This window comes from Sus scrofa, chromosome 5, assembly GCF_054392235.1.
Source record: "Sus scrofa isolate SSC_HxYL_T2T_F1_AM1 chromosome 5, Sscrofa_HxYL_maternal_Yorkshire_Landrace_v2.0, whole genome shotgun sequence".
NCBI lineage: Eukaryota > Metazoa > Chordata > Mammalia > Artiodactyla > Suidae > Sus > Sus scrofa.
Window position 1 is genome coordinate 75,193,208 of NC_139387.1, and position 23,185 is coordinate 75,216,392.

The window sequence follows — 23,185 nt, forward strand, 5'->3', positions numbered from 1 at the left end:
TATTGGCATGGCAGGCATGTTACTCCATGGCAGGCATATGGAGTTCCCAGGCCAGGGACTGAACCTGCATCCTGGTGCTGCAGAGATACCACCAATCCCACTATGCCACAGCATGAACACCTTCTATTTTTTCTTTTTTTTTCAAAGCTTTTTTTTTTTTTTTTTTTTTATTATTTTCCCACTGTACAGCAAGGGGGTCAGGTCATCCTTAGATGTATACATTGCAGTTACAGTTTTTTTCCCCCACCCTTTCTTCTGTTGCGACATGAGTATCTAGACATAGTTCTCAATGCTATTCAGCAGGATCTCCTTATAAATCTATTTTTTCTTATAAATGATTCCTGAAAGGATTAAACATAGCTTCTTTGAAAATTTGAGCAAATTCTGAGGGAAGATTTCTGGTCAATCTCTTTTTTAAAATATTACTATATTATAGCAAAATGTTAGCTACCTAGGACAAAATTTATAGATGTTAGGTTTTATTTATCTGTATACCCCAATTTAAAAATACTCGTGGAGTTTCCCAGTGGCTTAGCGTTTTAAGGATCCAGCTATTGTGGCCTCGGGTCACTGCTGTGGCATGGATTTGATCCCTGACCTGGGAACTTCTGCATGCCATGGGCTTGGCTAAGAAAACATTGAATATTTTGGAAACACATCTACAGAAAGTGTATTATACACATCTCTGCTTTCTTTACAGAACATTGGTACACATAATGTAACATTTTCCTAATGACTAGAGGTCTGCATTATTTAAAAGTTTTTTTTTTGTTATAGTTGATTTACAATGTTCTGTCAATTTCTGCTGTACAGCAAGGTCTGCATTATTAACAGCTGTTATTGTTATGTATTATAACATATTATGGCTGTGCTGTGCTCAAGGCCTCTTGATGAATATAGGTTAGTCTATTGGCTTCCTGATTAAATTGGCTTTCTGGCAGAGACTGCTAGTTGCCCACCAAATCCATTATCTATTTTCCCCTCATGAACAGAATTCCAAGTTTTAGCTGCTCAGATAAGAGACTGTATTTTCCAATATCCTTATACCTAGATCTGAACAGGTGACTAAGTCCTGGCCAATTAGATTTAAGTATGAGTGTTGTATGGAACTTCTGGAAATTGCTTAATAAGCTCTCCTTTCTTCTCCCTTCTTACTCCTGGATGTGATAATGGAAGTACTCTATCTTGGAACTGGAGAAAGCCTTAAGTCTAGCAACCATGAGCTAAGGATGGCAAAGCAGAAAGATGGGAGCCTGTGTCCCTGGTGACATTGTAAAGCCACCATATTACCTTTGCATTACTAACCTCTATTCTTCTTTTATATGAGAGAAAAAAATTATCTTGTTTAGGTCATTGTTATTTTGGAGTTTTCTGTTATATGCCTCCAACCCTATCCTAATTCTCTTGTTTTATGCCTCCTGTTGGCTTTGGGTTTGTGTGTATGTGATTCCTCACTTGATCTGTCTTCCCTGGGAGACCCCCACTGGCAAACCTGCATCTATTTGACCTGACTAGGATCCTACCAAGGTTAAAAAATAAAAAGCCTCTTCTCCAGAGTTTTTGGTTAAAAATATCTAGAGGCAATTGTTTGGTTTCATTGCTGCCTGAGGTGGTGGATAACATTAGAACAACCATAGGCTAACATAAACCTTGAAGTAAAAGCTAGAGAAGCTATGTCCCACAATGTCTTTGAAAAGCTCCAACACATTGCTGGTGATCTAGAAGCCAGCTCAGGCATAGGGCTGTGTGCATGCTCAGGAATGACCTGAGAAGAGTCTTTCCCTATAGGAATACAAGCTCAATGGGGGCAAAGAGTTTGTCCACTAGATCCTCACTGTCATGAACTATACTTTGCACATAGTAGAAATTCAACAAAAAATATTTGCTGACCAAATGAAGAATTAGTAAGTACTACAGAAAAGAAAATAGTCTTAGGGTTTTTTTTTTTTGCTATTGTTGGCTGCACCCATGGCACAGCAGTGACCCGAGCCACAGCAGTGACAATGCCAGATCCATAACCGCTAGGCCACCAGGGAACTCCATAGCTTTTTGTTTGGTTGTTTTTTGTTTTTGCATCTCAGGAACACCAATCAAAGAGCTATTTAACATTTCAACAATGAGAACTGACTCATACCAAAAGGATTAATGGTCAATAATTTTATTTAAATGAGAATTTGGTGGGACTACACTAATTAAATTATGTATATCAAGTGTTACATAAAACATAAATATATTTAACTTGTTATACTACACATATTCATAACCAACCAAGTTATTTGCATAAGAGTTTAAGTATCTTTTTACAATGTTAAGTGTGAAGTACAAAATCTGGGAAGGACAAAATTAAGAATCTGTGTAGAAAGATTTACTGTATACAGATGATAATTTAGGAGCTTTTCCATTCTATTGACTTATATGTCACCTCTGTGAAAACTGAGAAATGTCTTCATACATCTCACCTGCACTTCCAGTGATACAACTGCAATTTAGTCTTTGTTTACAGAGTCATAATCATTTTGCTGATTAGTTTGGTCAGTGGACTGTTATCTAGCACAATCTAATACAGTCATGAAGCTTTCCATAATTTGAAATTAAAAGCAAGACATTTATAACCAAAAGTGAAGGAAAATTTCTTTTAACCAAATGCCTTCCTGAAATTCTTGCAGTTTGAAAGTCTGGTCTATGAAGAACAGTGGTTGACAAAGATAATTAGCCCTTAGGTTAAAATGACAACTAGAAAGAATAGTGACAACACAGGAACTGTTAAATGTTGATTTAGAAAGGTAGCTGGGAGTGGGCATTGGGAGGAAGTGGGTCTTAAAATAACATCTGGGAGTAGGTGGCTCATGAGACAGGGTGACAAGGTAGTATGTGAAGAAAATGAACTAACAACTGAATTACTTTGGATGGGGTGTCATAGTAATTTGAATGTTGTATTAACTACTTTTCTCATCAATAACCAAAGCCAAGCTCATCCTTTGCTGAGATCTTGAACTAAAAGTCGTATGACTATATATCATTATGTTCATTCTACGAAAATACAATTATATAAAATATACTTAAGTGGAGAGTTCTTTTGTGGTGCAGTGCGTTAAAGATCTGGGATTGTCACTGCAGTGGCTTGGGTTGCTGCTATGACACGGGTTTGGTCCCTGGCCCAGGAATTTGGGACCAAATGCTGTGGGTGTGGCCAAAAACAAAAGGCATACTCAAGCGGGTGTATATAAGCTATACATATACTCATATATCTATTCATATTATTACAGAATAAAGAAAATATTGTGGGGAGGGGCATGATGTTTTTAAAAAGGGCATACAATAGTCATGAAAGCAGAAAAAACTGACTTTTTTCTCTTTTTTAAAAACTGCCTTTTTCTCTAGCATGAGAATTCTACAGTTAAGACAAAAGCAAATAAACAGGATTTAGAATCCAGAACTTGTGAGGCCAAGATGATATTCAGTGGAAGAAAATAGGAAGCAGTGTTTAAAGTAGGTTAATAAGTTCATCCTTAATTAAAGTCAGCTAAGAATAGGTCGGAATCAAAAAGGTGAATGAGGAGTTCCTGCCGTGGCGCAGTGGAAACGAATCCAAATAGTACCCACAAGGATTTGGATTTGATCCCCATTCCCTCTCAGTGGGTTAAGGATCTGGCATTGCCATGAGCTGTGGTGTAGATCGCAGACGTAGCTTGGATCCTGTGTTGCTGTGGCTAAGGTGTAGGCCAGTAGTTGTAGCTCTGATTCAATCCTAGCCTGGGAACTTCCATATGATGTGGGTGCCACCCTTAAAAAAAAAAAAAAAGAAAAGCGACTAACCTGAGAAAGCTTGTGGGTGAGATTTTAATTTTTTAAAGTAAAATTTAAATTAATTTATTTAAAAGCACCTATTGATGTAACTTATTAATGCTCTCATTGAAAGGAAAACATTTTTCTTTAATTTTTGTGTCTATATGTAGTGATGGATGTTCACTAAACTTACTCTGATAATCCTTTCATGATGTATGGAAGTCAAATCATTACACTGTACACTTTAAACTTATACAGTGCTGTAAGTTCCCTTGTGGCACAATGGGTTAAGGATCTGGAGTTGCCATAGCTGTGTCACAGGCCACAAATGCAGTGTGGGTTCAATCCCCGGCCTGGGAAATTTCGCATGCCACAGGTGCAACCAAAAAACCAAAATGACCAAACAAACAAAAAATTTATATAATGCTATATATCAATTATATCTCAATAAAACTGAAAGGAAAAAATAATAGCACTATTGATAGCTATAAATAAATAGTAAATAGGAAATAAATAGGAAAATAAAAAAGTAAATAGGAAAAAATAGTAAATTTTGCTACTCTTTCCTATTAATTTGTGGAAAAGTTTAAAAGCAGAACGCCTAGCAAGAGCATCATATATAACTGGTGCCCTTGACATAACTGGTTTTTTTTTTTTTTTGGCTGTGCCCATGGCACGTGGAAGTTCCCGGGGCAGGGACAAAACCTGTACCACAGCAGCGACCTGAGCTGCAGCAGTGACCTCAGATCCTTAATCTGCTATGCCATAAGGGAAGTCCTGACAGGATTTATTAACAACTGAATGTGAGGTGTAAGAGAGAGGAATCAAGGAAGATTCCAACATTTAGTCTGAGTAACAGGAAGGATGGAGTTGCCATCTACTGAGATGGAGAAGGTGTGGGAAGAGCAGATTTGGGAGTAGAAATCATAGTTTGTTCTTGAATATGTAAGATTTCAGATGCCCTTCATTAAAACTTTTTTCCGTTATGGTTTATTACAGGATATTGAATGTAGCTCCCTGTGCGATATAGTTAGAACTTGTTTAAATTTTTTTTTTTTTTTTTGCTTTTTAGGGCCAAAGGTGTGGCATATGGAAGTTCCCAGGCTAGGGGCTGAATCAGAGCTACAGCTGCTGGTCTATGCCACAGCCACAGCAACGCTGGATCTGAACCATGTCTGTGACCTATACTGCAGCTCACAGCAATGCCAGATCCTTAACCCAATGAGTGAGGCCAGGGATCAAACCCTCATCCTCATGGATACGAGTCTGGTTTGTTCCCACTGAGCCACAACAGGAACTCCTGTTTATTTTATACGTAGTAGTTTGTATCTGCTAGTACCAAACTCCTAATTTATCCCTCCCCCACTCCCTTTCCCTTCTGCCAACAAGAAGTCTATTCTATATTGGTGAGTATTTTTCTGTTTTGTAAATAAGTTATTTTGTATTATAGATTAGAGTCCAGATATAAATGATATAATATGGTATTTGTCTTTCTCTTTCTGGCTTACTTCACTTAGTATGATAATCTCTAGGTCCGTCCATGTTGCTGCAAATGGCATTATTTTATTCTTTTTTATGGCTGAGTAGTTGCCCCTAAATATACCACATCAGATGCCTTTAGACATCTGTAGCAGCAAGTTGGTGTCCCACCCATCCATGCCCCTTGCGCAGACCACATCAGTGCACTTAGGACTGCCTGACCACCAACAGCCAGCACCTCCACTTTTCAGCCAGAGGGCTTTCTCAAACTAAGACAACCTTAAAAAACACGACACAACACAGAGTGGTGGTTTCCTCCCTAATAAGAGAAAGGCATGAGGCAGAGATTCCCTGTTACTCCTTGCCGCCAGCTTCCTGCCTTTGAATGCCTTTATTTGAGAATGTGGTTATTGGTGGTGGTGTAATCATCAGGGAAAGTCCCAGGGAACGGAAGAGGGGCCAAGCCCTGGCATTGTAGAAATGAACTAATTTTAGCTGCTACCTATCTCCAGGGTGCCTGCTACATGAGAGAAACAAATCCCTCTTATTTAAGCCACTGTAAATCAGGTCTTCTCTTACTGACACTGAATGCATTCCTAACTGATTCACTGCTCAGTAATGACACTAGCTAATTTTACCAAGTACTTACTACATACTAAGTAAGTGTTTGCTAGTCTAAGCACTTTACATGTGTTTTCTCATTTAATCCTTATAATAAATTTATGAGGTAGTAACTATTATTTAAAAAATCTTTGGCTGCACCCAGAGCATGCAGAATCTTCTGGGCCAGGGACTGAGCCCATATGCCACAACAGTGTCAATGGCAGGTCCTTAACCCACTGAGCTACCAGGGAACTCTGAGGTAGTTACTTTATATCTCCACCTTAATCTTTTTGTCTTTTTAGGGCCACACCTGCAGCATATGGAGGTTCACAGGCTAGGGGTCAAATCGGAGCTGTAGTCTCCAGCCTATGCCAGAGCCACAGCAACGCAGGAGCTGAGCCATGTCTGCAACCTACACCACAGCTGACGGCTATGCCGATCCTTAACCCACTGAGCAAGGCCAGGGATCTAACCTGCAACCTCATGGTTCCTAGTCGGATTCATTAACCACTGCACCACAACGTGAACTCCGTATCTCCACCTTAGATAAGGAAATTGGGCATGGATAGGTTAAGCCATAACATGAACCCAGGCAGTCTGGTTCCAGGGCTCTTGTCCCTAAGACTCTGCTCTACTGTCTTCTAGTATTTGTGGTTATATGATTTGACATAAAACTGCAACTATAAACCTTACTGTGGCAAATTCTTTTTCATCTACACATAAACATGGACATTTATCAGGTCTTAAAAAACTTCAAATATAATGGGCAAACTTAGATAATACTGTGTATGGTGAAACAATGATCAAAGTCCATTCTCATATTCCTCCCTGCAGTTTTAGAGTTAAAATACTGTAGGAGGTACTTAAAGCAAGTTTAATTATCTTCTCGTTATGCAAATAAAATACATAATAAAGGGGGATCCCAAACTATAATACCAGCCAGTATTATAGTCCCAAACCAGAAGTGACCAGAAGTGGATGACGTCAAATGGAATTTGGGAATAGGAGAAAGGTACATGGCAACGTAATGTTGACCTCACACTTCCCCACTCCCGTTTTGAACAGAAACACTCTAAAGAACCATTAACACTCACAACTTGTATTTCCATCCATCCCACTCTCTCTTGAACCAATTAATCAAAGTTTCAGCTCAACGGCCTGAGTAAACTGCTCTTGCTGTGGGCCACAATGATGCTATGTGACTGAACCATACCAAGTCCATTTTGTCAGCCCCATCTTAGGCCAGAAGTCCTACCCCTCCCCTTTCTGCATTAACAAGCTTTAGTCCACTCACAGGAGTGCACCCAAGCCAGGTAAGTTTCCTATCAACTTTAACCCTTACGTTCATCTGATATGGAAGCTGCAGAATGCCTTCTGCTGACACAGGTAGTTAATGGGCACAAGACCCCTGGGGGGAAAAAACCCTAGGTTCCCATCAGTGCTGACCTGCCTCCCACTTGGTAGTCAGACTCTATTTTTAGCTTTGGCCCATTTAAACCTCAGTGACCCTTTTGGTGGCTCTGACTGCTGCTGAGAATGCCTCTGGATCGTGGTCTGCAGGATCAGGCCTGTGTATAAGTTACCCACAATAAACTTCCTAATTGAACTGTATGGAGTTGCCTGCTTTGTTTTTTGGTCTAAAAGTTGTTTCTCAGTTCAAAGGATAATATTCAATATCCTTGCATCCCAACAGATGTTTACATCACCAAATCCAATGTCAATTTTTTTTTTTTTTTTTTTTTTTTTTTTACTTTTGAGGGCCATACCTGCAGCACATGAAAGTTCCCAGGCTAGGGGCTGAATTGGCAGCTGCCGGCCTACATCACAGCCATGGCAATGCCAGATCTTTAACATATTGAGCAAGGCCAGGAATCAAACCCGAGTCCTCACAGACACTATGTTGGGTTCTTAACCTGCTGGGCCACAGTGGGAACTCCCCCAATGTCAATTTTTTTTTTTTTTTTTTGCTTTTTAGGGCCTCACCTGTGGCATATGGAGGTTCCCAGGCTAGGGGTCCAACTGGAGCTGTAGCCATCAGCCTACACCAGGGCCATAGCAATGCCAGATCTGAGCCATGACTGCGACCTACACCACGCCGGATCCTTAATCCACTGAGGGAGGCCAGGGATCGAACCGAAACCTCATGGTTCTTATTCGGATTCATTTCCGCTGAGCCACAAGGGGAACTCCTCCAATGTCAATTTTTAATTGGCATTGTACTGACTTATCAGCATCAAATGATGCAGTGCTCAGTCTCTATTGCAGGCTCACTGGTCTCTGAATATTGGAAGTTTCAGTGCTTGGACTTCATCCCCATTCACACCTTTGGTTTCTTGGATCATAGCTTTACCTGCCGTGGCAGCTGAACACCATAGAATGATTGACCTCAGGTGACACCATGTGGAACAGAAAGATTTGCCCAGCTGAGACAGCCTTGGATTTCTGACCCACAAAATTGTGAGTTCAAAAAAAAGGCTATTTTCAGGGTAATCTCTTTTGCTACAATAGATAACCAGAGCAAACACCATCTTTTTACTGATGACTTCACATTGCACGAACCTCTCCTCTGAATTCCAGATTGATATTTGACTGCATATTTGACGTTTCCATGCGGACATGTCTTATTCTGGGTTCTACTAGAACTGACTCTAGATAAGGATTCAAGTATAAGTAGCTTATTTGATAGGTAATCTCAAGGAAACACTAGTAGTGTCACAAGGAAGTGAGACAAGGAAAGCGTGCAAACAATGAGGGTGGGTCATCAAGCTAGTTAACATACAAGGAAACTCCTTTGTACTGTTGGAGAACTCAGGGAATTAGTTAAAACATGTGTCTCAGAGTTATCCCAGGGCAAGGGATCTGGGATATTTCTGTGCTGTTATCAGTCGCTGGTGGAGGGCTGCTCCAGGCAGGGTTCATTCCCCTGGGGCCTTACAGGCCTTACCCTTTCGGAAGCTCAGAGAAAAAGCTCTCAGGTAAAGAAATGCAACACCTGGGAGACAGACATCAAAGAGAGGACATTGAAATGGAAAAGCTGAGGGAAAATGGGCAGGACACAGACAAAGTCTGCAGGGACATTAACATTTTTAATGAATCCAGACCACTAGTTGTTTTGAAGAATGACCCACAAACTGGCTACTGGGAGATAGTTCTCCATGATCTCAGGTTTCTTCTGGATTTGTTAGCAGAGCACAAATTCTTCTCTTGTTCCGGATTATCTTTTCAAAGATATTTGAATAGTGATGTGAAAATTAACAGGAAACCTCAACTAAAATTAGAGTCAGTAGGGCCACTCCTTATCAAATACCCCAAATAGAAGAGACCTACCTTGCATCTCCAGTAGGAAGGTCCCTCTCAACCCAGCAAGAGGAAGGAAGATTTCCTTCTGGCTCAGCAACAAGCCCAACCAACAGAAAACACTGCAGCTCAGCCAATGAAGAACCATCACCATCCTGTACTCTGCTCTTGCTTTCCTCTAATGAACTTTCAGAACAGCCTCTCCTAACTCCCAATTTCTCTATAAAAGCAATCTCCCCTCCTTTGCTCTCTGAATTAGCCCAGGGTCTGCTATAGCCGCATTCCGAAGTTGCAATTCCTCTGGCTATTCCCAAATAAACTCATTTTGCTAGTGAGATAACTGGGTATCTTATTTTTCAAGCTGACAGCCTTGGAAGCTAGAGATAATGTATCCGATCAGGACACATTTAGTATTATCCATCATGATAAAGTTAATGTCTCTAAGGCAAAAGCCAGGCATGTTTGCTTCCAGCCTGTTGTAAAAATTCTGAGCCCCCTTGGCTTGGGATTCCTCTCCCGGAACTCAGCCCACAGTAAGTGCTGGCATCACCTGGCTCTTGCTATGACATCCTGTGGGAACTGAGGCTTGGGAAACTAACACAAGCTATTGCTGTGAGATAAACTGTTCTTTGTTTCTGAAGTACAAAGAATGTGTGTTTCTTCCGCCAGTATCATGAAACTATGGCAGGCTAATTTGTTACCTTGCAAGTAGGGTAAAACCTCAGATCCTTCACAATTCTTGACAATAGTTTTGGTTGTTTCCTCATGATTAGATTCAGGTTAAATGATTTTTAGTCAAGAATTCCAAGTAGATGTTGTGTACTGTCTATTGTGTCTCCTGCAAAGGCATCTGTTATTAGTGATGCTGTTTAATCACTTGGTTAAGGTGCTATCTGCTGGATGTCTCTGCTGTCAAAATATTTTTTCACTTTTGTAGTTCTTTATTTAGTTCGCTGACATAATCTCAGAATATCTCCCTACAATGATTTGATTTCCATTCCCCTTCAGTCCCCCACCTGCAGTCTGTTATTTCTCCAGGGAGCTCTGATTTTTTTCCTTATTGTTTGTTTTGTTTTACAGGGGAATAGTATTTAGAAACTAAGATCTAAATGTGCTTATTGCTACTGGAATTTCTTTGCTTCTAGACCCTTTCAGTGGATAGAACTAAGGGGTAAAATTATGAGTTCACACTGACACTTTTTCTTTTCTTTTTTTTCTTTTTTGTATATGGAGTTCTCAGGCCAGGGATCAGACTGAAGCCACAGTTGTAACCTATGCAACAGTTGCAGCAATGCTGGATCCTTAACCCACCGTTCCAGGCTAGGGACTAAACCTGCATCCTAGTGCTCCCAAGATGCTGCTGATCCTGTTGTGCCACAGTAGGAACTCCCACCCTGACACTCTCAATCCAAATATAATACTATAAGGTTTTCCTTCCCCTTCCTCCATTCCTATCTCCCATAAAACATCAGTATATTTACTTGTTTGCACTATCCAATAATAGACAAAATAATTCTAGAATTACTATTCTATTGATGGAATAGTGTAATAAATAATTAATAAATCAAAGTAACTTTCAAAATTTCTTTGTAGTTGTTAAACTATGTACCACTAAGGATGTACAGGCAGAATACTATGTTCAAAACTCACTTGAAATTTTTGTCAGTTTGATTATGTATCAGTTTGATACAATTAGGTTCATTTGTTTCACTACTTTTTTTTTTTTTTTTTTTTTTTTTTTGCTTTTTAGGGCTGCACCCACAGCATTTGGAAGTTCCCAGGCTAGGGGTCTAATTAGAACTACAGTGGATCCTTAACCCACTGATCAAGGCCAGGGATTGACCTGCTTCCTCATGGATCCTAGTTGGGTTCATTAACCACTGAGCCACAAAGGGTACTCCTGTTTCATTACTTTTGAATTAAATTATTTAAAATATAAAAAACCATTTATGTGATTAAAGATTTAAAACTTGACAAAAAGATATGCTCAGAGAAATCTCATTACTATATCCATCCATTCCACTCACACCTAGAGGTAATTGTTATGGACTGAATTGTGTTCCTCCAATTTCATATGTTGAAGCCCCCAGCTCCATGAAAGGAGTATACTTTATCTCACTGTTACATTGGATCTGGCCGCGTGACTTGCACTGGTTAATGAAGTATGAGCACACAGGACATATGACACATATGAGCAGTGTAAAGTAAATTTCTTCAGCTTGGCCTCCTGTGTGCTTGTCTTCCATCACGAGCAAATACAGCCCAGGTGAGTACTGCTCCTCTGGTCTGGCTCCTTGGATGGGAGACATGTGGAACTTGTTTGCACCTAGAGCAGAGCACAGCAGCTGACTGCTCCTCCCTCCAGCTGGCAAACTCCAACTAAGTGAGCAATAAAAATCTGTTGTTTCTAAGCTACTGAGTGTTTGAGGACAGGTCCTTTATTTTCTTGCAGGCCAGCAATTTTTAAAAAATTATATTTTTTGTAATTTATTCATGATTTAGTTTCCACTGTTCAGCTATTATAACACTGCTATAACATTTATATACAAATTTTTGTGCTTTTGTGTGGATATTTTAAATCCTCTTAGGTATATACCTAAGAATAGAATCACTGGGTCTTCTGTTAACTCTATATTTATTTAACATTTCAAGGAACTGACAGAGTGTTTTACAAAATGACTAGACCATTCTACATTTCCACTAGGTGTGTATGAACGAGGGTTCTGATTTCTCTACATCCTCACTAACAGTTATTGTATGTCTTTTTGATTAGAGTCATCCTAGTGGGTGTGAAGTGGTTCTGTGGTTCCAATTTTCATTTCCCTAATGATTGATGATACTCAGCATCTTTTCATACACTTACTGGCTGTTTATATATATTATTTGGAGAAATATCTATTCAAATCCTATACCCATTTTTTAATGGGTTGTCTTTTTTTTTTTTGTCTTTTGTCTTTTTTGTTGTTGTTGTTGCTATTTCTTGGGCCGCTCCCGCGGCATATGGAGGTTCCTAGGCTAGGGGTTGAATCAGAGCTGTAGCCACCAGCCTACGCCAGAGCCACAGCAACGCGTGATCCGAGCCGCGTCTGCAACCTACACCACAGCTCACGGCAACGCCAGATCGTTAACCCACTGAGCAAGGGCAGGGACCGAACCCGCAACCTCATGGTTCCTAGTCGGATTCGTTAACCACTGTGCCATGACGGGAACTCCCTGGGTTGTCTTTTTACTGTTGGGTTTTTAAGAGTTATTTATACATTCTGGATTTAATATCAGATATGTGGTTTGCAAAATTTTTTTCCATTCTGTGTGGTGTCTTTTCACTTTTCTGGTGGTGCCTGAGTTAGTCAACTAGGGCTGCCATAACAAAATACCACAGACTGTACATGATCTCATTTAATCTTAATTGCCTCTTTTAAAAACCCTGTCTCCAAATATAGTCACACTGTGGGTTAGGGCTTCCACATAAAATTTTGGGAGAACACAGTTCAGTTCAAAACACTCTGCCCTCTAAATACCCAAATTCATGTCCTTCTCACATGCAAAACACATTCACCCCATCCCAAACTTAACTCATTCTAGCATTGATTCTAAGTGCAAAGTCTCATCTGAATATCCTCAGGTGTGGTTTAGACTTCTGACATGAGTCAAAGACAAAATTCTCTCCAGCTGTGAGCCTGTGATAGACAAATTATTTGCTTCCAAAATACAACGGTGAGACAGGCAAATATAGACTTTTTCCATTCTCAAAGTGAGAAATCAAAGAAAGGGGAATGGGTCCAAAGCAAGTCCAAAACGCAGCAAGGCAAATTTCATTAGATTTTAAGGCTCCAGAGTAATCCTTTTGGGCTCAATTCTTCGCCCTCCGGGCCCACTGGGGTGGCACTCATCTCCTTTGTCCTGGGTGGTGGCTCCACCCCCTCAGCCCTGGGCTGCAGCTTAGTTCCTGAGGCACTGGTTGGTAGCAGGCTAGCAGCCCTATTGATCTCTGAATTGCTTTTGGTGTCAATTCCCCCTTTTCTTGAAGGACAATATGAACTGGTGGCCAGGTAGCTCTACTGTCCTGTCCATAGAATCCCTGAAATCTGACAGTATCCCTCGATTTTGTTGTCTCTATGCCACTTAGTCCAAATTGGCACACACTGGCAATGTTTCTGCTGGGATAATCCTCTTTGTATTCCTGACTACTTCTGAGGTGACTGACTAAATCCATGAATTGCACCCATGATCTCTTTTGCTTTTTAGGGCTGCACCCGCGGCACCTGGAGGTTCCCAGGCTAGGGGTCATATTGGCAGCCACAACAGATCCGAGCCATGTCTGTGACTTATACCACAGCACGCAGCAACACTGGAACCTTAACCCACTGAGCAAGGATAGGGAACGAATTCTGTACTCACGGATACTAGCCAGATTTGTTTCTGCTGAATCATGATGGGAACTCTGCAACCATGACCTCTTTATCAAATGATTGTCCAGCTACACCCTTGATGTGTTCTCCAGAATATACTTTTTCTTTCTTTTTTTGAAATATAAATAGTAATTGGGTTCTGCATCTAATTCCAAAATGTGAGGACTGGGGGTGGTTTCCCCATAGCACCAAGGAGCAAGTCTGCAGATACCAACTCAATTTTTGGGGGGCCATGCCTGCAGCATGTGGAAGTTTCCAGGACAGGGATCAAACCCATGCCACAGCAGTGACCAGGATCCTGTCTGGCATCACAAGGGAACTCCCAACTCAACTCAGTCTTGACACTATCTACCCAGAGACTGCGGCAGGTTCTGTAGGTTAAGTGCTCAGTCCCATAAGACTGCTATGCTCCTCTCCCCATCTCTAGATGCCAGCTGCAAGCCAAGTTGTTACCTGTGCGTCTGACCAACTGGCTACAAATTGGAGGTTTCAACAATCTCCCCCAACACAGGATGCCAATTTCAAGTACAGGTTGTTACCTGTACTTCTGACTGACTGGCTGTAAGTCAGAGGTTCTCATGACCCCCTCTTTGGGTTTGATTATCAGAGGGCTCACAGAACTGAGAAACATTTTTACATAATGGATTACTAGTTTATTATAGATGGATTTTATATAAGGAACAGCCAGCTAGAAGAGATGCATAGGGCAAGGTGTGGGGAAAGGGTGCAGAGCTTCCATGCCCTCCTGGTGTGTCACTCTTCCCACTTCTCCAGGTGTTCACCAACCTGAAGCTCTCTGAACCCTGCCCTTTTGAGTTTTGTGGAGGCTTCACGACATAGGCATGACTGATCAAATCATTGGCTATTGGCAATTGATTCAACCTCTAGACCCTCCCCTCCCTGGAGGTCAGTGGGTGGGGCTGAAAGTTCTAACCCTCTATTCACCTTTGGGTCCTTTGGTGACAAGCCCCCATTCTTAGGACTTTCTTAAAATCACCTCATTAACATAAATTATGTTGTGGTAGAAAGGGGTTTGTTATAAATAACAAGACACCCATTTCACCTCTATGGTTTTCAAAGTGACTTCAGGAACTGAGTAGAGACCAAACATTCAGTTTTACTGGGGGAAGCAGGATGGCAGCAAATCAGCAGTGGAGTTCCCATTCACTTATCCCTTAGGAAATGCCAAGGGTTTCGAGAACTGTGAGTCAGGAGCCTTGGATGAAGACCAAATAAATATATATGAGAGATATATTTTATTCATCTGAATGACCAAATACATATTTTTTGCCTTTCTGTCTTTTTAAGGCTGCACCTGCGGCATATTGAGGTTCCCAGGTTAGGGGTCGAATCGGAGCTGTAGCTGACGACCTATGCCACAGCCATAGCCAAGCAGGATCCGACCTACACCACAGGTCACAGCAATGCCAGATCCTCAACCCACTGATCGAGGCCAAGATGGAACCCGCAACCTCATGGTTCCTAGTTGATTTGTTTCCGCTGAGCCACGACGGGAACTCCCTGTTGTTGTTTTTTAAAGTTTTTTGAAGTTTCCATTTCTTCTATAGTCATATTTTCTGTTTATCCTTCCCCTTCCTTCCCCCAGCCCCAAGCTGGAGACTTCTAACAGTCTTTGTTTGACTGTTCATATTAAGATGAGGTAGTTGGATGCTGATGACAAATCTTTAGAACTTGGGAGGGTCTTGTCAACTTGCAGTTTCACTCTAGGGTGAGTTTTTAGGAAACTGCCTATTGTGTCAGAATAAAGAATGCTTTGCTCTTAGTCATTAAACACTCTCCCCAAAGATTACGAATACTCTTGACTTCTAGCTTAGGATAAATGCTTAGCTATTTTATCAAAGGTAAAGGGAGGGTTCTGCTGTTCAGAGATTTTTGGTTTCCTTGTTTTCAGCCCTGCTTCTCACTCTTGCTCCGTCACTGTCTCAAAATTTGTTTTTCTATATCACTTCTGGCAAGGAGGTCTCCTTTCACGGTTGCAGTATCCCCCTACATCTATTTCACATTACGGATTCTTCCATTTTTGTTTTAATCAGTCTGCACTCACTTTCTGTGTGAAAAATTACAAAAAAAATATTTTGGTGGCTTCCTTCCCAGGTTCTGTTTTGTATGCTTTTTTTTTCCCCCCATTCCTTTATTAGTATTTTAATGGGTCTCAGGAAGAAGAGGCAATTAATGCTAGTACTCAGCCAGCTTTAATTAAAAAAAATCCTAAATGTAGGTTTAAAAAGAGGTACCTGGGGGAGAAACAACTGTGGAATGGCAAAAAAAGAAAATTCCAAGTCTGTGATACTGACAGTATTCCTGTGTGTGTAGAACTTAATGCTTAGCATCTTACCACCTACAGATCCACAAAGGGATATGACAGATCTGAGCTATCTAGTTCACACCCCACTTTACAGTTAAGAAAAGTAGGACCTAGAAATAATGTGATTTTCCCGTGGTCACACAAGCAGAAAGTGGAAGAATAGAAACTGGAAAGATACGACGAGTCCACTTTGCTTTGCTTTTACTTCACCATGTTAAAAATCGGGGGAGCAGGACGGCAGATCAGCAGTTAGATGAGGAAGATCTTGAAAAACAGTCAAAAAAGGTTGGCTTTTCATAAGCGAGTAGTCATATGCCCGAGAAAATGAAATATTTTAGGCTGCTTAACTGCAAGACCTAGTGTCCTAATAGTGGGCCGCCACGTGTGGAACGTACTGAAGGGGGCGACTGTCCAGCAGACCGGGAACCGCAGGAACCCGAGTGAGCCCGGGCGGGATGTGGATGCGGTGAGTGAGAACGCCGAGGGGAGGGAAAGTGACGGTGAGGTCCTGAGGCAGGGCAGACTGGGTAACTGTGGTAGAGACTGAGCCTGACTCCACCGCTCACACCCGCAGGCGCGAAATAAACCTAATCAGCGTCCCTCTCACTCTCTCAGCTTACCTACATCCTTACATTAACAGAGCGCGGTTCCAGCGGCGCTTCGGCACCTGAGGACTGGGGCGCCTGACGCGCGCGGCCGGCTGCCGCGTGGACCAAGGCGGCGTGTCTCGGCGAGCTCCGGACTTGCGCCCGCTTGCGGGCAGCCGGAGGGCCCAGGCCCGGAAGTTCAGCAGAGGCGGGCGAGAGAGCGAGCAACACGGCGCTCCGAGCCTCCTACCAGCGGTCCGGCCAGGATGTCCGCGACACGCCCGCGAGGCGGGGGCCCACAGCTTGTACGGCGCAGCATCCTACGGCAAGCGGGAGGAGACAGGCGCCACCCGCCCGCGCGGCGAGTGCGCGCGTGTGCGCCGCGGAGCGCGGAGCCGCCCGCCCGCCGGCCCCTGGAAGGCGCCCGAAGCCTGGGAGCTGCTGAATCTCTCTCCCAGGAGGCTGCGGGAAGGCAAGCGGGCGCGGCCAGCGGGGGCGGGGCTCTAGTGACGTCAGCCAGGGGCGGGGCTGGAGTCTCGCGCAGGGGGCGGGGCGCGATGACGTAGGGCGCCCAGGCCGAGCTGTGGCGGCGGTGGCGGCGGCGGTAGTGGCGGCGGCTCCCGGGCGGCAGCGGGAGCGGCAGCCCTGAGGAGGGTGAGACGGCGGCGGTGGCGGCAGCTCGGGGTCGGGCAGCGCCTGAAGCTTCCCGCCCGTCGCTGGCGCTAGGCCCCCGTGCTCTCCTCCGCCGGGTCTTCCTCACGGCCCTGGCCGGGGCAGGGCAGCGCGCCCCCGGGGAGGGCGGAGCCGTAGGTGAGGCGCGGGGACCCCTCCCCCTCCGCGCCCTGCCGGGGGGATGGGGCGTCGTGAGGGCGGCCCCACCCAGCCCACCGGCGGGCCCCACCCGGGCGGTCTCGGGGCGGCGGCGCCGTGGCGGCGGCGGGGACCGGCGGGGGCTGCGGGTGCCTGGGAGCGCGGGTGGCTGGCCCGCGGCGTGATGTTGCGGGCGAGGCAGAGGAGATGCAGGCATCGGGGAGCCCCGAGGAAGCTGGGGTGCGGTCGGGGTGGATGTGGGTTTTGGGTACCGATGTACAGTGGTGAAGGAGGTGAGGATTCTGGGTTTTTCCCTTCTGTGAAATGTTAAGGTAGGAGATGGTGGGATTCCAAAAGGGAGATGAGCAGTGGATGCTTGCTTGCCTTTGAGGCAGTTGGAGAAGATGTTGCTCTGGGTCTCACGTTTCTGCTTGAGGGTTTGGGGTCTTTTTTCTTTTTTTTGCTCCTGGCGTGGCTGGTGGGGTCGAGGAGGGAAGAAACTCTATCTGCCTTTCGCTCAGGGGGGATAAATTGTAAGCGTGGCTGAATTTGGAGTTTTATACCCTTCAGGAAAAGCGAGATCTTCGGTTAGGACAACTTCATTCTGGCAGCAACAGTAGGGAATAGGTCCCATTCCACTTAGTCCCTTAAAGGCGTTATCTTCCACTCTTTTTTTGTGCCCAAATGATCTCATTTTTAAGCTTTATCCTAGCCCCGTAAGAGAAGGCCTGAGGATCAGGTGGTTGCTTTGGAAGACACATTTCTGAGGAGTAGTTTGCAGGTGGTTGTTGTTGACTACTTTGGATGGATGAAATGAACAGTTTGAACAGTTCTGTTGGCGCTGGTTATATGAAAAATGTTTAAATGTTTTAAAGCCCAGTTGTCTTTTACAACTCATTTCTTAGTAGACCTTGACATTTAGGTGTTTTGTGTTTAACACTTAATTATTAGAAATGATTTTTATTTCTCAGTTGCATATGTCTTTATTAGACACTTTAAAAGTGACGGGGATGTGGCATTCCCACTGTGGTGCAACAGTATCCGCAATGTCTTGGGATCCCTGGGATACAGGTGCCATCCCCTGCCTGTCACAGTGGGCTAAGGATCCGGTGTTGTGGCAGCTGCAGCTTAGGTCAGAACTGTGGCTCAGATCTGATCCCTGGCATGGGAACTCCATATACACCCCCTCTCCCCCCGGGGGACGGCCAAAAAAAAAAAAATGTGATGGGGCTGTAAATAAGCTATACCCCAATATGATTTTTTTTAAAAAAGTGAAGTAGAATAATTTTTTTGGGTAGTTTCCTGTTTCTAAGAAATGTTCTTGGAGTCAGATGGTTTTAAATTGCTCTTTAATTACATTTTGAGGGCATGTGTCACAGAATAGGTGTTATTAAGAGAAAACACTGTTCATCATGCTTCACATCACTGTTTCACAACTTAGCACATTAAATCAATCTTTTTTTTCTGAATTTCTGCTCCCTCATTGATTACATGGGCCTTATCTATATCTATTGGTTAATTTATTACTTGCTTAGAAAACAGGTCCGCAGGAGTTCCCATTATGGCGCAGTGGAAACGAATCCGACTAGAAACCCTGAGGTTGCGGGTTCCATCCATGGCCTCGATGCTCAGTGGGTTAAGGATCTAGCATTGCCGTGAACTGTGGTGTAGGTTGTAGACGCCGCTTGGATCTGGTGTTGCGGTAGATGTGGTGTAGGCCAACAGCTGTAGCTCTGATTCGATTCCTAGTCTAGTAACTTCCATATGCTGCAGGTGCGGCCCTAAAAAGCAAAAAACAAAAACAAAAACAGGTCTGGTAATGGACATTTATGTAATGGATGGAAGTAGGCATGACTTTCAATAATTAATTTATGAAGGAAGAGAAAGCGTCATGAAATGGAATTTAAGCATTGACTTTCCCAAGGTTTATGCAATTTGGGAACATAGCCAGAGGAGTGCTTTCCTGTAACCCAAGAGAGAAATATACAAAGTGAGTGTCAGTAGTTGCAGATCATCACCTTTTATAACATGCTTACTTAATGAGCAGACTATTACCTTCCAACAAATACTTCTGCTTGAAGAAACTTATAGGAAACAGAAGATTTAATAGCTATTAGGTAAGAAAGGGTGTGGTCCAATTTGTAATTATAAGCAAAAGTTTTAATTGTATTTGGACAGATCAAATTATAAGTTGGTACACTAATAGTTTTGATTTTGGATTAGTCACTTAGAAAGGGAAATTAAAATTCACATAACTATTTTTGGCTTTTAAATTATACTTTGAGGAATTCCCACTGTGGCACACTGGGTTAAGAAACTGATCACAGCAGGTTTGATCCCCAGCCCAGAGCAGTGGGTTAAAGTATCTGGTGGTGTTGCCCCAGCTGCATCGTATGTAGTAGCTATGACTTGGATTCAGTCCCTGACCTGGGAACTTCCATATGCTATGGTGAGGCCATTAAAAAAAAAAAATACACACACACACACACACACACACACACACACACACATTTCATTGGGTATGCATGGGAACAAATGTGAACTAAGGTACCAGATGAAACTTTGCGAATATATATTGCTAAGATGATATTTTCATGGCCAACAGTGGGATGTGACTCTTAGTAGGAATGCAGTCTTAAAATCTGGGGGAAAAGTGTAGGGTAGAAGTGATCTATTTCTCTTTCGAATTTCTCATCCCTGAGAAAAATGGTACATTTTATTTTTTGTCTTTTTGCCATTTCTTGGGCCACACCTGAGGCATATGGAGGTTCCCAGGCTAGGGGTCCAATCGGAGCTGTAGCCGCCGGCCTACACCACAGCTCACGGCAACACCGGATCCTTAACCCACTGAGAAAGGCCAGGGATGGAACCCACAACCTCATGGTTCCTAGTTGGATTCGTACATTTTATTTTTTGAAAAATATCACTTGGAGTTCCCGTCGTGGCTCAGTGGTTAACGAATCCGACTAGGAACCATGAGCTTGCGGGTTCCGTCCCTGGCCTTTCTCAGTGGGTTAAGGGTCCGGCGTTGCCGTGAGCTGTGGTGTAGGCCGGCGGCTACAGCTCCGATTGGACCCCTAGCCTGGGAACCTCCATATGCCTCAGGTGTGGCCCAAGAAATGGCAAAAAGAAAAAATATCACTTACTAGTCATTACTGTGATATCTTTGTTATGTATATATATATATATATATTTTTTTTTTTTTTTGCTTTTTAGGGCCGCACTTGCGGCACGTGGAGGTTCCCAGGCTAGGGGTCGAATTGAAGCTGTAGCTGCTGGCCTATGCCAGAGCCACAGCAATGCAGCATCTGAGCCGCATCTGTGACCTACACTACAGCTCATGGCAACAGCTCAGATCCTTAACTCACTGAGCTGAGGCCAGGGATGGAACCTGCAACTTCATGGTTCCTAGTTGGATTCTTTCCTCTGTGCCACAATGGGAACTCCAACTCTGAGTCTTGTGTGGTGTCCCTTTTTAAAAAAAATTACTTAAATCAGGTAACTCTGTCAGTCTGTTCAGTATTAGTATTGGAAACAAAAAAGTGAAGATTTTCATTGCAATAGCTCCTCTTTTTCTCTGCTACATTTAAGCTTTTAGAAGTAGTATAAGAGCTGTTAAATGTTTGTTTTGCACATACTGTGTCAAAAACATTGATGAAGAAAGACAAGGGAATGAAGTATTTTGGTTAATCAGATAATGATATGGGGAGTTCCTGTTGTGGCTCAGCTTGTTAAGAACCCAATTAATATCCAAGAACATGAACTTTCCATCCCTGGCCTCACTCAATGGTTTAAGGATCTGACAATGCCTTGAGCTTCAGTGTAGGTCGAAGACGCAGCTCAGATCCTGTGTGGCTGTGGCTCTGGCTGGCAGCTGCAGCTCTGATTCAACCCCTAACCTGGGAACTTCCATATGCCACAGGTGCGGCCCTAAAAACAAAAAACAACCCCAACAAAACAGTATATTCATTATCAATTTTCAGAGAAATGTAATAAAGTAAATTTAGCATGAAGATTATGTGAAATATTTATTTCCATGGCTGTTCAAAATCTGAGCCTTCAGGCACTGATTCATTCATTTGTTCATTCAACAGTTATTTACTGAGTATGGTACTGGGTACTTTTTTTTTCTTTTTAGCCTTATGGAAGTTCTCGTGCTAGTGGTTGAATTGGAGTTGTAGCTGCTGGCCTATGCCACAGCCACCTGGGATCCCAGCTGAGTCTTCAACCTACACCACAGCTCATGGCAATGCTGGATCCTTAACCCACTGAGCCAGGCCAGGGATCAAACCCTTGTCCTCATGGATACTAGTCAGGTTCGTTTCTGCTGAGCCACAGCAGGAACTCTGATACTGGGTACTTCTTCAGTCATTGGGATACGGTAGTGAACGAAGCTGACAAAAATTCCCACTTTCATGGAACTTACCTTCTGAGTCCCATTTAGGAAAATGAAGAGGAATCCAGCAAAGGAGACTAATAAGAGGTCATTGAGATAGGAGGAAAACCAGGAGATTGTGATGTACCACAAATAAAGGAATGGAAGTTTTCAAGGAGGAGGGAATGATTAATTGTATCATTGTTTAACTATGTCAGAATGTTGAGTAAAAAAGAATTCTGCTGATTATAATGTCTAAGAACAGAGAAGACTAAATGTTTTTTAGTGTGAGATGATACAAATGTAAGAATAGTTTTCTACTTCCTTGGATTGATTTTTAAAAAATATATGTGTATTTCACTTTTTTTTTTCTCCCCAGAACAAAAAATAGCCTAGGAGTGTATATTTGTACTTAGGAGATATGTAACGTTTTTGTTAATCATATATTCACTTAAGACTTAAATACGTGTGTCAAAACAGAAGGTTTAAAAGAGTACACAGGGAGAAGTAAATCTCTTCTGTCCCATCCAGTTATTCCTAAAGGCAGGTAGTGTTTCCAGTTTCTTGTTTTTCCTAACCAGTGAAATTTTGTGCAATAATACGGCATTTAGCTATTTTAAAATCGTTTAACATGTATTTTATCCTGTAGGTATTTTTTTGGTAGACTTAATATTTGTTTTTATAATTTAAGTCTAGTCACCTGCAGACCTTTTTTTTTTTTAAATTTTAAAACAGCTTTATTGAGGGATTATTTATATACCATAAAATTTACCCATTAAAGTGTACAATTCAGTTTTTTTGATGCATTCATCATCATGATCAATTCTAGAACATTTTCATCCCGATGAAAAGAAGCCCTACACTCATTCCCCTGGCCCATGGTTTTTAAGTATTGTTTTGCATTTTATGTGGGAGAAATGTTTGTGAATTACTGTATTTTTGTTTTTTAGTTTTTTCCTTTTTTTACAAAATTAACATGTAGTTGATTTATAAGGTGCCAATTTCTGCTGTACAGCAAAGTGACCCAGTCATACATTTATATACATTTTCTTTCTTACATTATCTTTCATCATGGTCTATCCCAAGAGACTGAATAGAATTCCCTGTGCTATACAGTAAGACCTCATTGCTTATCTATTCTACATGCAGTAGTTTGCATCTACCAAGCCCACACTCCCAATCCATCCCACTCCCTCCTCTCTCCCCCTAGGCAACCATAGGTCTGTTCTCAATGTCCATGAGTTTGTTTCTGTTCTGTAGATAGGATCATTTGTGCCGTATTTTAGATTCCACATATAAGTGATATTATATGGTATCTATCTGTCTGTCTTTTTCTGAGTTCATTTAGTATAAGAATCTCTAGTTGCATTCATGTTTCTGCAAATGGTATTATTTCATTCTTTTTTATGGCTGAGTAGTATTCCATTGTGTAAATGTTCCACATCTTCTTAATCCATTCATCTGTCAATAGACATTTAGTTTGTTTCCATGTCTTGGCTATTGTAAATAGTGC

The 23,185-nt window shown here is 42.5% G+C and overlaps 1 protein-coding gene across 18 annotated transcripts in view; it reads right to left on the reverse strand.

Annotated features, from left to right (window-relative positions):
* Positions 1–16,942, reverse strand: part of RAD52 (RAD52 homolog, DNA repair protein) — an 81,957-nt gene extending 65,015 nt beyond the window's left edge. For 14 of the 18 annotated variants that reach the window (XR_014845117.1, XR_014845114.1, XM_085024393.1 and 11 more), the window contains exon 1: positions 16,521–16,942. The gene's annotated coding sequence lies outside the window, so the exon portion shown is untranslated. The remainder of the gene's footprint in view (positions 1–16,520) is intronic. The other 4 variants (XM_085024408.1, XM_085024398.1, XM_085024414.1 and 1 more) reach the window with 1 other exon arrangement.
* Positions 16,943–23,185: the final 6,243 nt, after the last annotated feature.